Here is a 16,884-nt window from a genome sequence, read left to right on the forward strand (position 1 = left end):
AAAGAGTAAATGTTTGATAATTTAGATTTTGACCTAAAACATTATAAAGACATATTTATAGAATTATTTTGGTTAAATTGAATATTATTGGTCAAATTGAATATTTTGTTAATGTTCTAATAAAGTTTTGCATGCAGTGGTCAACTTAGAAATCTAATCAAATAGTGACAACAGTTGAATTGAAAAACCGTTCTTTCATAATTGAAAATGATAACGGTTACAAGAAACCCGTATCTATAACATAACAACGGGTACCACAAACCGTTGCTAGTACTAATGTAATAACGGTTTTCGAAATGCCGTTTTATTAAACTGGTAACGGTTGTTTAACAACCGTTGATGAGAGAGATTTTATAATGAGCTTTTGGAAACCATTAAAACGTTTTTTATAACGGTTTGTTAAGTAGCCGTTGTCACATTATAATAACAACGGTTTTCGTTGGAACCATTATTCTCATTATCGCGGTCTAGGTTTCCGCCAATATTTGGAAAACGGTAATCTAAGTGTCATTATTAAATGCATTAAACCATAGCGATACGCTCCTTATTGTTTGCCATATTTGGCGTAGTGTAACTCTCTGGGGTACAGAGGAGGAATGATGTGCTAAAAACAATTATGACGGGAATAAAGACTAAGTTTCTATAATATTGACGGCTGATGATTTTCTGGTGTGGAGATGTGTTGAGTGAATGAATGTCCTGCTTCCGTTGCACTTTCTTATTTTTATAGCCACTCTTCCTTGAAACGCTCCTCCTCAACGCCTACTCCCTACCTTTGCTCAACTTTCATATCTTCATGGAATTTTTTATTTGACCGAGCTTTGTGGGCTAAACTCAATTTGCTTGACTTCAATTATGCTTTCCTTTGTTAAAGATATTTGTGTGTCATGTCATTGATCCCTTGCCAACGCTATGCTCCAACTACATGTCGCCACGTCAATAGCTGAATTTGTGGTAAAAATTAACCCAAATAATTATCCCCAAAGTAATTGCCATTAATTATCGAAATGATGGTAATTGCTTTACAATAGCACGACGCAACAGAGGTCTCATCCATTTCGCTACTTGTGACAACTGCTCTTATCCACGCATGACTTCTCACTCTATCTTAACTTCCAACGCTCCTTTTTTCTTTCAACTTCCTCTATAAATACCCCCAACCTCCCTCATTCCCTATCTTTCCCCTCTCTTACAAACCCTTCTATCCAGGTAACTTCTCCCCTCTCTCTTACTTCTTTTTCCTTTCCACCATGACTAAGAAATTCACTCGCCAACCCTCTCCTCGCCCCTCTTCATCACCATCTACCTCTTCTAGCCCTTTCTCATCCACTGGAATACTCTCTAAACTGTACTTTGCGATTCTTGCTACGCCCACTCCGATATTTTGGAGATGAGAGAGAAATTTGGGTTGGGGGAGCATGTGGTGGTTCGTCTTCCCCAGTCTGGTGAGACGCCTGACTTTTACTGCCCTGGATGGATGTGCTTGTATGAGTATCTGTCCCAGCTGCGCTTTTCGTTCCCCCTGCCTCCTATGGTCCAGTGAGTCCTTACCTTCAATAGGCTGGCGACCTGTTAACTTACGCTGCATACATGGCGTGTTCTGGTCTCTTTGTGCGTTCTGAACGAGGACTAAAACTTGGGCCTCGGTTTTGGAGATCTAGATGCGTTGTATACTTGTAGGTCGTTCAAGCATGGCCAAGTGACCCTTCGATCTTGTAACAAGAACAATGCAGGGGTGATTCTCCCTTCCAATGTGAGGGATGAGGGCTGGTTAAGGCATTTTGTCTTTGTGAAGATTGATTACATCTCCCTTACCCCTGTGTTTGACAAGTGAGCTCATGTTAAAGGTAACCCCTATCATTTTCGTTTGGCTTTTCCCTTTTAATCTCAGTGTTCTTACTAGCTCTTTTCTGCAGATCTGTTACAACTGACCCCCTCCAAAGATCTATTAGTGATAACCTTCCTCTTCAGCCTCTCCGTAGAAGCTAGGACTTTCCCCTCTCTCCTCTCTCCTCGCATCCCAGCCATCCTGTTCTTCCTCGCATTCACTCAGGGTAGATGACGAAGAAGAAGACCAGGGAGTACACGAAGAGGCCGAGGAAGAGATTTCTATCAATTGGGAAGAGAATTCTGAGGCAAAACCACAGATGTCGTCTGGTGAGGCTTTTGTACTTTGCTTTTCTTTTAGTTTTACTGAGATTGCACCATATTGTGTAACTGTTATTGTGACCATATCCTTAGGTAAAGCTCCCTTCTGCCTTGACTCCGTGATGGAGATAAAGAAGCGAAAGCTCGCCTCCTCTGCTCCCCATCCTGCTCTAAAGAAGAAAGTTATCCCCGTTCCTGGGCCAGAATTAAAATCTATTCCTCATCTGGCGTCTGTTCATCCTAGGGCGCCTTTGCCCAATTCTACGACCCTCCTTCGTTTCCCTCGTGATTACGGTGGTGATGCTGGTGTTCCTCTTTGGCCTTCAGCTGGAACAATTAATCCATCATGTTGCTGCCCAAAGCTTGGGCACCAAACCCATGCCTGAGATGCTGGATATCTCAGTAGAAACCGCCTTTGCTGTAAGCGTGGCTGCCTTTATTTTTGTCTTATATCCACCCCCACTGAGTGGCTTGTTCACAATTGTTTTTCTTTCTAGCAGAGTCTTCAGCTGAACTTGTTCATCCGTAAGGAGGTCCTATGCCTGATGGGTGAGATGAACAACCTCCAACCAAGGGTTACCAATCTGGAATCCCAGCTTTCTGCTGCTGATGTTGAGAAGAACAGTGCCTAGTCCTAGCTAGTACAAACTCTGGATCAGCTGGTAAAGGTTCAGAGCACCAACTCCTCCTTAACTGATAATCTTGCTGCTGCTGAGGATTAGGTGCAGACTTTGAAGAAGCTGCTTCTGGACGCCTTGATGTATGCCACATGGGAATCCAAGATCAAGCGCACGCAGGAGTTTCAGGCTGGGATGCACACCACTTGGAACTTGGTGGAGGAGGAGAGGTTAATTTTCTGAGGCCTTCCCCACCCAGCTTGACTTCAACATTATCAACGAGATGATTGCAGTGGAGGAAGAGGCTCTTGCTAAGGACGCAGGTGTTCATGCTGAGGAGGTGTTGCATGTTGAGGTGGATGTCCTTTACTCTTCTGCTACCCCCGCTTCTGCGGAGCCTGTTACAGATCAGGTGGATTAGATGAGGGAATGTCCTCTTGTTGTTAGCTCTTAATTAGTTTATTTCACTTTGGCCTTACCCCTGTGAGGCGTTTGGCTTGTTTTTCCTTATGAACAATTGCTTGGATTATGTTTTTGGCCCCTTCTGGGGGTCGGATATGCTTATGTTTAGTTCCAGTTTGGTTGGGTACTTACTGTGTGTGTTGTATTGTTTGTCATGCATGCATTGTAAGTTGGTCGGCTCACTGTTCTGTTGGAGTGACTTTGGTGGTCATGGGGTCTTCTGTCCTCACGAGCTGCCTGAGTCCTCGTCCAACTGCGCGCACCATGTACGTCATGCAGGAGGAACATTTTGCTAGTCCTTTTTCTTCAGGCTGTTGGGGATTAATTTCCAACTCAAAGGGTTCTAAAAAACTCTTAAAAAGGAAAACCAAAATCACAAATGGGAGTGGATTATAAAGGAAATTATCTCAGAAGCGAAAACTTTGCTTCTTTAAGCAATACAACCAAATTTTGAAAAGGTAACATTCAATCTCGGCCCTTTGTAAAAAATCTCAAAGATGTGACTCCCATGTTTTATTCACTTAGCGCTACCTGCTGAGATAACACCGAAGGGAAGAAAGAATGAGAATTCAAGTATTTGAAAGAATTTAAGATCACGATTTAAGTTGTCATCCCCTTAGAGGTACCTGATAGATACAAGGTGGCTAACACGTACGTTCTGAACGAGGTACCTTTTCGGGCGAATAATGATCCTTCTGTGGAGCTGCAAAAGCAACAATGTAATACCTGTTCAAGCGAATAAATAAAAAGTTGGTGCCATAACTTGAAAAGTTTTGAGTTTCCACTTCTCTTGTCGTTCCTACTGAAAAATAGGACCGGGGTTCCGGCTGGTGGATTCTGGGTGTTGTATCCCTTCAGGCGAACACTGTTTCATGGTAAAGAATCACAAGAAATTAGTTTAGACATTGATGGTGCCAGTTCAAAGTTATCATTTGTATCTGTCATTTTTCTAATGTACCTTCTGAAGGAGAGACCTAGGGTCCAATAGCTGGAACCTTAATGTGGTATTTTTTTAACTGAATAATGTTCCATGGCTTATGTATATGTTTCCCTTCAATGGACATGAGTTTGTATGCTCCATTACCCACTATGCTTTCTACTTGGTAGGGTCCTTCCAAGTTGTAAGCAAACTTCCCTGCTCGCTGGTTCTTGGTGTTCTGGAATACCTTCCTAAGCACCAGGTCCCCTACTTTCAAGGTTCTGATTCTTACATTTCGATTGTAGCTCCTGGCAGTAGTATATTTATAGGCTGCCATTTTGATCTGGGCGCTGGTTCTTAGTTCGTCCACAGTGTCCCAGCTGCTGGCCATTTCCACTTGACTCTTGTCTTCCGTGATGCAGTCGTACCTGTGTGTCGGTAATCGCACCTAAGAGGGGATCACGACTTCTGCTCCATACACCAGGCTGAACAGTGTTTGCCTTGTTGCCACCTTGGGAGTGGTTCCCAGGGCCTACTTACCCCTCATTTCCTCCAATCTCTTTTTCAGATTCTCCATTACGATTTTATTACTGGATTGTGCCTGCCCATTGGACTGAGGATTTCTGGGAGTAGACTTGAACAGTATAATGTTCCACCTAGCACATAAGAACCTCTGCTCTGTCGGACACAAACTGGGACCCATTGTCGCATATTATTTCTGAAGGGATGCCAAATCTGCATATGATGTTCCGCTTGATGAAAGAAATCATGTGTCGCTCAAGGACTTGGGCGAACGCCTCTACCTCTATCCACTTGGATAAATAGTCCGCTATAGCAACCATGTAGACCCTATTTCCCAGAGCGCGGGGCAATGGTCCCAAAAAAATATCCATTCCCCACTTCATTAAGGACCATGGTGAGATTATTGGATGCATGGGCTCTACCGGCTGGTGACTAACTGGTGCATGTCTTTGGCATGCATCGCATTTCTTTACGTACTCCATTGCATCTTTGCATATAGTTCACTAGAAGTACCCTTGTCTAAGTGCCTTATTGGACAGGATCCTATGGTAACACCCACATAGTACCTTCCTCAAGCCATTCCCAACACATAGAGGCATCAAAAGACGTGGTTTCCCAAGCTTGAAGTGCGAACAAACAAGTCAAGAAAAATTTACGACAATAAACTTAAATAGATAAGTATTAGTTAGATAAATGGTTACAAGTTTAGGGGATGCAAATGCCATCCCATTTAGTATAACCCAATTGAAATAAAGTGGAGTCTAATTAAAAAGTCAAAAACTAGATAAATAAGTGGTGACAACTAAATGAAGACCGCTCCCATGTTCTCACATCAAATCAAGCTAACCTGTCAAACACTGCTCCCCATATGGGCGTAAATCACCATATGGTTCACCATAGACATTTAAAATCCAAGTGTTTGGTTAATAATACAAATGCTCAATAAATGCAGATGATAAGGGTTACATGATCATGTGATAAATTCTAAGGCAAACAATCATGAATTGAACAAAAAAGTGAAATGCATGACAATCAACCTCCAAGTTCCTTGCCTCTCCATAATCGGTGGCTGGGACACACCCATGACGCTACATACCTGTGACACCCCCATACTCCAAGTGCCTTACCAGGACCACTTAAGGTATAAGAACGTCACCATCTCGGTTACCCGAGCCAATGATAATCAAATGAAAATGAAGAAACATAATTTAAATAACAATATAGTTTAAAGTGATTACATGATCAAAACCAAAACTCTTAAACTGAAATACAAGATTCTCAGACGGTCTACTGCTAAAACTATCAAAGCTATAAAACATCGTCTGACACAACGGAAGACTTCTAACTGCCACGTGATGACTCATCCCAGCTATCCCATACGCGTCATATCATACCTGCTCAATAACTGCTCACCACACCCGAATGGATCACCACAGTTTTTAAAACATTTAAACGGGGTTAGTACTAACTACACGATACAAACCAACATGAAGCAAATACCAAGCAACTCAATCAACACATCAATCCCCAGTCTCCATCATCAATCTCCACACAACTGACTACACACTAAAGTGTGTAGCCCTGCCAGAGTACCCATCGCAACAGGTACTCCATACCGCCAGTGGGGGACCGCAGCCGTTCCCACCTAAGCCCCGCTCATCTCATCAAGCGATAAACCTATGTTCCTTAATGTGCACATCCGTCCTGTGGCGGGTTCCACAGGAGGCGAATCAAGGGCGTGAAGCCACTCCCGCAAGTGACTCCACTCAGCCAGGGACGCACCCCGAAGATCACAGACAGATACAACAACAGTCAATGACAATAAACAACATCCGTCACAACACCAACAATTACCAACAACCAATTCCAGTACGATAATTACTCAATAATAATAACAATCACCACACAATCATATAACTAATACTGAGTAGGGAAACCCTACCTGGAATGCAACACAAACAGCAGACGATCTAGCAGCTGTCTCAAAACCTTTCTTCTATGAACCCTCCTCCTATACACATAATCATACAATTACTACCACATCAACATAAACATAGAAAACCCCCAATCCCAAAATTAGGTTTTAAACAACCTTAACTAAATGCTATAAAAATGGTACGTAGGACTTACCCTTGACGCAAGGATCACAATGATACAAAGAACGATGAAATCCGACCTCTCTAGCTCCGGGATTTGCCAATAATGCGAATAGGAAGAACAACGTAGTTTGCAATCTCTTTTGAGTGTATTAGGTTTATAAAAAGTGTTTATAAAAGATGACGGCATAATATAAATACTAATTCACATTATTAACAAAACCCGTTGAGATATAACCCGTTAACCGACTTACTCGATCGAGTAACTAACATACTCGATCGAGTACCAAGGCTACTCGATCGAGTACGTACCCTACAGGAAGAACACTAATTCGTAAATCAAAACATGCTTACTAGATAGAGTAAGCCCCACTCGATAGAGTACCCAGAGACTCATAAAACCGTAGTATTACAGTCTTCCCTCCTTAAAAAGAACTTCGTCCCCGAAGTTCAACCCATACTCAAAACAAACACACAAACTCGACCAAGACACAACAACATAGCTAAGAACTCAAACGAAAACCCAACCTATAAAACATGAACACTCAACACCAACTCCACCAACTACGTCTACCTCCACAACATGACTCACGATATCGTATCCACCACATTATAGCCTCTCTCGACACTAACTCCATACACTAGCAACTACCATCCACAAGCGCTGCTAGCTTCGTTTCACTAACATATTATCCACCAGCAAATCCAAAACCAAGACACCCATAAACATCAAACGGAATGTTACATTCTATCACCCTTAAAAGGAACTTCGTCCTCGAAGTTTACTCACACTCATAATATCATCATCCAACTGTCAACACTATTGAAATATTCTCCTATTCCTAAACATCAAACTACTACAAGCACGGTCATGACCTTTAATAAAATCAATCAAAACAAATATCCATCCTTTATGCTACACCAACACTCTACTTCCAATTATACTACCATATGCACAACCATCAAAATCTCTTTTATCGCATCCTACTCCTCTTAATATAAATGTTACGTCCTCGTAACTCACTAATACTAAATTCTAGCTATTTCTTCTCATTATCCCCATCACCACCGCATGTCAAAGATAACCGCCTATAATCTAAACACTCACCATGCATATATCTAAGGCTCTCTTACTTCAACAATTCTCATACTTCAATTCACTCGTCACACCACCTAACCTCTACCTCAAAATCTTTAGCTTAACCAAAACTTCAATTGTTCCCTATTACTGCCAAAACGACATAATCCTCTATACCTGCACCTATCTCCATACTCATAACTCATGATCCACAATTATTACATACACTCACACTAGATTCTCAAGTTCTTTTCTTCCTTTACCGCAAAACTCATACATACCTTAACATGACACTAATTCCCAACACCCTACACTCACTGTCTCAACGAAAGATTATGAACCACCTGCAGCTTTCAGATCATTACCACACATGTTCTACGAATCACTTGCCATGACTATTGATACCCGTCGTGAGGTGTCAAAAATAAATTTATAATCTCCAACTACAACTATAGCTAGCGGCAGTCGGGTCGAACCACAGAGAGGCAGACGTAATTTCTAGTTGTTTAAATTCGGTCTAAGGTAACAATAAGGTGGGGGTTTGATTGGATTTGGTCTACAACTAATGAGCAATAAAATAAAGTGAAATAATCAAACGGAAGAAATCAAGTATAAAAAGAGGCACTAGGATGGTCGGTTCGTTATAGTTTCGGCGGCAGCATACTAAACAAGTCTTAATCGAACACATGTGAGGCGGGAAACAAGAGGTCCTCTCGGTCCACTCTTAACAGATAGCATCTTTCGATCTCACTATAAGTCCCTAATATTACTAATACTGACTCTCGTCCTGAAAAGTGACTAATAATCTAAACTTTACCTATCTTTCGATCTCAGCACAGTTTAGTCATTTTAATTGGTGATCTAACAACTTTCCCTATCCTTCGATCTAATGGGTCAGTCATAAATTAAGCATCTAACTGGTCGCATGCATTCGATTCGTTAAATACAACTTTAAAATCAATTAAAACGAAAGGTAACCTCACGTGGTCAGTCGATCGACCAGGTATGGCAGTCGATCGACGGACACGCGATTTCAGTCCAAATTAATACTACGCCGCCTACGCTATAATTTCCCTACATCCTAGCACAATTGATTTAGCTACTCATGGCTATGGCTAAAATAACAATAATATTGCAATAAAGATTACTGAATTCATGCTAAAAAATAGTAGAACAAACAATTAACATAAAGCGATAAAACGGTTTCGGGAAATTAACTAACAATTCTATACTAATAACAAAGTAAGAGTGAATTCAAAGAAGGCAGAAGAATACCGAGATTGCAGAGGAATGATTAAGAATAAGAACGAAATCCAATGCTAAAACAATATTCTGAACCCTAATAAAAACTGAATGTTACTGTGTAAAACTTAGATAAAAATCGGATCAAAACTCGATGCTCTATCTTATGTTCTAGGTTACAATATATAGCAAACATACGTAACACTTATTATCAAAACCTAAACATAATGGGCTTCAAATTCCTCGATCTTTTAATTTTCGACTGGGATAGCAGCTTGGTCGATCGACTAAGCATGGCGATCGATCGATCGCCCACTTTCATTAATACGGTAAACGGAACCCCGCGAGTTGGTCGATCGACTGATGGTAGTGGTCGATCGACTGCTTTAGCTGCTACTTGACTTCTATAATCTCGTGGATTTGTCTTTTGGGCCTTGAATTGCGCACCAAGCTCATTCCTTAAGCGAATACTTCACGTCAAATGCAATGCAGGATACTCGGGGACGAATTTAGCTCGATTTCCACTGGATTCTTCACATTTCTAGAATAATGTACAAAAATACGGAAGTAGACGGAAATAGGGAGAAATGTAGCATAAACTACATGAATGAGCTCTGAAATGCGTGTAAAATGGGATGTAAAACATCATATAAAAGACACGCATCAAACTTCCCCAAACCAAACCCTTGCTTGTTCCCAAGCAAGAACTAGACTCGATCTAATGACCTAATAGAAAGAGTTCAATCTCAGAGCGAATTACAACATGTAAAGCCTAAACCATTTTAATGCAATAACCAACAATCAATTAGCAATGCGAATCATGCACACGAGTTATGGAGTCGTTAAAAACATCTTTGAACAATCAACTTTGTAGAGACTTATCAAATCGGACTCTCACGGGTCGCTCATATCACTCAAATAAGCACAGGTGAAAAATGTAAAGATAGAAAGAATTCATTTGTAGTGACACTCACCTAACTACGACCTATAGGAACATGCCTGCAATATAATATGAAAACAATCTCTACAACCGTACATACGCATTCCAACCAACAAGAGACCATGACACATGCCGAGGTATATATGTGGATATGTGAGGTATGGGTAAGAAGAGGCAAAACATTTATGGAAAAGTGGAGGTACAGGTGATCAAGCTAGTACCGAAACGGAACCATATGGCAACATCCAACTTCTTGCTCAAAAACAAATGAAACGGTGCTATAGCAAGCACAAATCTCACAATCTCCAGGTATAAAGGTAATCAACTAACTCCCCATAAGATATGGATAAAACATGGGAGCAAAAATCGCCAAAAGATAAGGATTTGAATTATGCGAATTTGATTTCTTTTTCTTTCTCTCGAACCTCAGTCGATCGACCTATAATGCCAGTCGATCGACCGCTTAAACAGTACATCTCAATAAGAGCATTTACAACCAAAAACTAAGTAACAATCCCAAGAACACGGACTACTAGCTTGACAAAGGACAGGCTATATGTCGGATGTAGTAATGGGACAAAAAGGCTATTTTTGGCAGTGTGGGGTTCATGGGCAAAACGAATAAAGGGAAACCTCTACCACATGTGTCAACTAACCACAAACCGAATGCATACAGGTATAAGCAGATTAAGTTCATATTTATGCACATTTATGTAACATGTCTCATAAGGAGTACTACTCACATCCTAGATAAACTGGTCATAGATGTCACCAGTTATAGGCTCTAAGTCTCAGAAATATGATGTAGTTTGCCAATTTTCAAAGTCAAGTCTCAAGTTTCAGCAAAATATTAACGAAAACTCGTAGATATGCATTTACGATTCTACTAATAACATGTTAATTAGCAAGGCTTAGGCATAAACAAATACAAATGCAATGTCATCATGGAAACACTCCCGTTCCGATTCAACCTATATGCTAAAATAAACGTGCATTTTATTGAAATTTTTGAAATTTTTCAATTTTTTTGATATTTTCTGAATATAAGAATGAAATAAACAATGCAAAACAAAATGTAAACCTGAATGCAAGCAAATGATATGCGACGCAAAACCCTTCCCCAAACCAAATCGCACAATGTCCCCATTGTGCAAAATCATGTAATGATGAAAAGAGAAATGGGAATTTGCGAGAAAGTAAACAAATAAAAATGACTTGAAGTGGAACTCGGGAACTCACAAGACTTTGAGCGCAGCAAAGGAAACCTCCCCAAACCAGCGTGAGCTAGGAGGTTTCAAAGAGCAATGATGCTACTAAAAAGTACCTGAAAGACAAAACAAAACCCACGCATAAAATCGAGAAGGACAATAATGAAGCGGTATTATGTGCACAATTGGGAAAAATAGAAGAAATAAATAAAATGACGGAAGATAAATTGGAGTAGAAAACTCCCTTAAGTCAGCAAATCGACCAAACATAGCAGGAGAGAGGTCGTAAACAGTCTGACAATGCGGTCGGTCGATCGACCACATAGCTCAGTCGATCGACCGAGGTGAAAGGAACATTAGCTCTTGGAACCTGCAGACTGGTCGATCGACTACATAGCTCAGTCGATCGACCGAGGTGGAAGGAACAGTAGCTCCTGGAACCTGCAGACCAGTCGATCGACTATATAGCCCAGTCGATCGACTGAAGATACTGCTGTAACTTCTTATTTCTTCGTATTTGCTCAATTACTTGAGCTAAAGAGGTCTAAAAAAACCTGCAAATGCACAATAATACGCGCCCAAAATTGCGCAAAACCCAAAATAAAGTCTAAAACGTATAAAATCCTAAGCAAGCAAAATAAAATGCGAAGTTCCGCGCACACAAAAGCAATAAAAAGTGTCTAACAAAAGCAAATAAAAATTTTGGAAAACATGAGATCAACTAGTAGTTGATCAAGAACGGCCATGGAATGGCCCACTTCGTCGGCTTCTAGCTACTAGAGGTAGCCTCAACGGTGCTTATCTTATCAGCTGCACCCTTCTTAGCTTCCACGTCCGTATGGCTCAACGGATCAACACTTTCATCATCTCCCCAGTCGATGACCTCTTCTTGCTCATCAAAGTCCAAGTCGGACTCATTTGACCGGCTCGTCATCAACTTCCTCATCGGTGGCATAGCTAAGGCAACCAAGACCTCCTCGTGAAATGATTGGCTTCTTCGCAGCTAGAGTGACTTGCAGCTCTTCCTTCCCAAACCAGCTCTGCAATATCGAAAATAGACAAATCTTCCTCCAATTTGCTCCCAATCACGGGGCGGAGGGGTTACAACAGAATAGAGATAGGTAAATCGGGAAGCACAAAGTACGATTTCTTGTCGAAACCGTGTTACAAGTCACAGCCACATGGGGTCCTTTTTCTTAGCTGGTGGGCAAAGACAATAGAATGCTTCCCACTTTGAAGGTCGGGTCCCGAACCAACATCAATAATCGCACCGGCGGTGTGCGCGAAATGGCCTACCTAGAATGATAGGTATGTGGGCATCCTCGGGCATATCTAGGACGACAAAGTCAACGGGAAGAAAAACTTCCCTATTTGCACCGGGATGTCTTCTAGGACTCCTATTGGCTGGGACCGCAGATCGGTCGACCATCCATGATCTTGTCATATCATCACTGCGAACCTAGTCAATTTGAGCTTCCTAGCAAGGCTCAGGGGCATGACGCTTATACTAGCTCCTAGGTCACATAATGCCTTTTCAATAGAGAAGGTACCTATATTACAAGGAATGAAAAGCTACCTGGTCGGCTAGTTTATGGGCGCATGTGAGAGACAGATAAGAACAAGTTTCCTCGGTCGGTGCGAAGATGCACTTTGTTTCAAGTGACTTTTTCTTAGACAGGAGTTGTTTCATGAATTTAGTATAGGCAGGCACTTGATTGACCAACTCAAGGAAAGGAACTTGTACATTCAAACTACGAATAACCTTTTCAAATTTATGGAAAGATACATGTTCCTTCGTCGGCACTAATCTCTCTGGATATGAGGCTGAGAGAAGTACCTTAGCCCTCTCCTCTAAGTCTCGCATGCCGGCATCCGTGGACTTAGGCTGAAAGTCCACCACCTTCTACCTATTGAAGCTTGAACCCTCCTCAGACCGTCTCAAATGTGAGCCATTGACCGACATTGGGTCGAACTTCGGAATCGGGACGGACTCATCAGCACTCGGGTCTTGCCCCAATACTTTCGGAGTTGTCGAACCCCGGAACAAATGGTCTCTTAAATTATCGGGCATTGAAGGACGAAATTTCTCAATATCGCGAGGGTCTCGGTCGATCGACCACCTTGCTCGATCGATCGACCGAGGTGTACGATTCGAAGCTCAGAACCCGCATATCGGTCGATCGGCCGGGTATATCGATCGATCGGCCACGGTATATCGATCGATCGACTGATATACCTGGTAGACGCCTTGTTTTTGTTATTTTTCGTTAAAGATTTCTTTTGACTCGGTTCCGCCTCATTATTTTCATGGGCATCCTCGACCATAGCAGGCCCCTCCAGGGTAGACCCACTCCTCAAAGTAATGGCATTCAGGGTCTCTTTCTGGTCAGTTTGAGTCGGTAAGTGTCCGGGAGCTCGAGTGGTACTCTTACTAGCCAATTGAGCAATTTGGCTCTCTAGTAGCTTCATTCCGGCCTCTCTAGCTTGAGACTCCTTCAGCAGCAACTTCTTAAACTCAGTAAAATCGAAATTTTGGGATTGTTGCTGCTGCGGCACATAGGGAGGCTTTTGGTATTGTTGTTGCTTATGATGAGGGGGCACATAAGCTTGCTGCTGCTGCTGTTGTGGAAGTTGAGTCGGATTCGGGACATTCTGGCTACTCCACCTCAAGTTGGGGTGGACATTCGGCTCATAGTACGTGTTTGTCCGCCTATAGTGTTGAAAGGCGACCTGAAGACTCAAAGGGGACAGAACAATTTTCTGAGACATGTCCCTCAGCTCCACATCTTCTACAGACGAAAGGACCGTCTGAAACAGCGTTAACATGGTACATCCCTCTTTTAGAAGCTCCTCCCAACTCATATTTGTCAAACCTTGCAGTGAGAGCTTCTAGTGCAGCAACAGAGGAAGATTCAGCAGCTCTCCTCTGGTTTCCTCTCGAATTCCCATATTCAGCCTTATGAGTGGCCAAATCATCGATGATCTTCCACCCCTTAGTCTCTCCCATGTTCTCAGCAAATCGGCCATTGGCTGCAACATCCAAAATAGCCCTCTGATCGTCATACAGCCCATTATAGAACTGATTACAAAGACTCCATTTTTCGAACCCATGGTGCGGTACGGTTCGCACCAGTTTCTTGAAACGGACCCATGCTTCATGAAAGTTCTCATCAGGCCCTTGTTTAAAGCTCGTGATCTGAGCTCTAATGGCATTCGTCTTCGAGGCAGAGAAATACTTTTTGTAGAATGCCAGGGCTAAGAAATTCCAGTCGGTGATCCCATGAGCGGCTCGGTCCAGATCTATATACCACTCCCTTGCAGCATCACGAAGGGAGAAAATGAACACGGTCTCCTTGATCTGGTCTTGGCTCACACCGGCCGGCGAGGGTATAGAGCAGCAATAATCAATAAAAATCTCCATGTGCTTGGCTGCATCTTCATTTGCAGCTCCCCTGAACTGGTTTCTCTTAACCAGGTTAATATAGGAAGGCTTTGGCTCGAATTTTCTCGCCTCCCCAGGTAGTTCGAATCCTTTGTAGAGATTCGCAGCTGTAGGCTCTGAGTGACTAGCAATGGTTGCTTCTTCAGCCATGACTGGGATTTCAGGAGAAGTAACTGTCTCAGCTAAAGAAATTGAAGCAGGAGGTGTAGGTGGATCTCCTTCGAACAGAGCGTTCTCGTAGTAGCTTGACAGAGTACTCAGCTCTTCCTTTGTCGGTAATACCCTTTGTGATCGTCTCAACTCGCGCAAGGATTTCTCGATCTCAGGATTTAATGGTACTAGTTCACCACCCTGTGACCTGCGCTTAAGAAGAAACTACAAAAAGAATATAAGAAAATTTTAAGGAACGGAAGTCCCTTAAACTAAAGAAAGACTGAATAAAAACAACTAAAAATTAGAAGAATTGCCTCCCCGGCAACGGCGCCAAAATTTGATACCCGTCGTGAGGTGTCAAAAATAAATTTATAATCTCCAACTACAACTATAGCTAGCGCAGTCGGGTCGAACCACAGAGAGGCAGACGTAATTTCTAGTTGTTTAAATTCGGTCTAAGGTAACAATAAGGTGGGGGTTTGATTGGATTTGGTCTACAACTAATGAGCAATAAAATAAAGTGAACTAAGCAAACGGATGAAATCAAGTATAAAAAGAGGCACTAGGATGGTCGGTTCGTTATAGTTTCGGCGGCAGCATACTAAACAGGTCTAAATCGAACACATGTGAGGCGGGAAACAAGAGGTCCTCTCGGTCCACTCTTAACAGATAGCATCTTTCGATCTCACTATAAGTCCCTAATATTACTAATACTGACTCTCGTCCTGAAAAGTGACTAATAATCTAAACTTTACCTATCTTTCAATCTCAGCACAGTTTAGTCATTTGAATTGGTGATCTAACAACTTTCCCTATCTTTCGATCTAATGGGTCAGTCATAAATTAAGCATCTAACTGGTCGCATGCATTCGATTCGTTAAATACAACATTAAAATCAATTAAAACGAAAGGTAACCTCACGTGGTCAGTCGATCGACCAGGTATGGCAGTCGATCGACTGACACGCGATTTCAGTCCAAATTAATACTACGCCGCCTACGCTATAATTTCCCTACATCCTAGCACAATTGATTTAGCTACTCATGGCTATGGCTAAAATAACAATAATATTGACGATAAAGATTACTGAATTCATGCTAAAAAATAGAACAAACAATTAACATAAAGCGATAAAACGGTTTCGGGAAACTAACTAACAATTCTATACTAATAACGAAGTAAGAGTGAATTCAAAGAAGGCAGAAGAATACCGAGATTGCAGAGGAATGATTAAGAATAAGAACGAAATCCAATGCTAAAACAATATTCCGAACCCTAATAAAAACTGAATGTTACTGTGTAAAACTTAGATAAAAATCGGATCAAAACTCGATGCTCTATCTGATGTTCTAGGTTATGTTATATAGCAAACATACGTAACACTTATTATCAAAACATAAACATAATGGGCTTCAAATTCCTCGATCATTTAATTTTCGTCTGGGATAGCAGCTTGGTCGATCGACTAAGCATGGCAGTCGATCGACTGCTCTTCAGTGTACAGTAGCTTCTGGAACCCGCAGGTTGGTCGATCGACTGATGGTAGTGGTCGATCGACTGCTTTAGCTGCTACTTGACTTCTATAATCTTCGTGGATTTGTCTTTTGGGCCTTGAATTGCGCACCAAGCTCGTTCCTTAAGCGAATACTTCACGTCAAATGCAATGCAGGATACTCGGGGACGGATTTAGCTCGATTTCCGCTGAATTCTTCACATTTCTGCAATAATGTACAAAAATACGGAAGTAGACGGAAATAGGGAGAAATGTAGCATAAACTACATGAATGAGCTCTGAAATGCGTGTAAAATGGGATGTAAAACATCATATAAAAGACACGCATCAACTATGTGCACCGATGCCTCATCTACAACAAGATCAAATGTACTGTAACAACTTCTGACAACTGTGCCCGATAAACAGAATATCCCGATGCCATGACAACCACGGAAACAAATACACTCTCTTTCATATCATACTCTACCCTCATCCCAAAACTTAACTGGTAAGAAACATCAATAAACAAAACAACTGTCTATCTGTACAAACTGAAACTCAC

The 16,884-nt window shown here is 41.7% G+C and overlaps 1 non-coding gene across 1 annotated transcript; it reads left to right on the top strand.

Moving 5' to 3' along the window:
* Positions 1 to 14,336: 14,336 nt before the first annotated feature.
* Positions 14,337 to 14,443, top strand: LOC141636732 (small nucleolar RNA R71). Its single transcript, XR_012541321.1, has one exon. It is a non-coding gene; the product is annotated as a small nucleolar RNA R71 (small nucleolar RNA).
* The last annotated feature ends 2,441 nt before the right edge of the window (positions 14,444 to 16,884 follow it).

This window comes from Silene latifolia, chromosome Y (genome assembly GCF_048544455.1).
Source record: "Silene latifolia isolate original U9 population chromosome Y, ASM4854445v1, whole genome shotgun sequence".
Taxonomy (NCBI): domain Eukaryota; kingdom Viridiplantae; phylum Streptophyta; class Magnoliopsida; order Caryophyllales; family Caryophyllaceae; genus Silene; species Silene latifolia.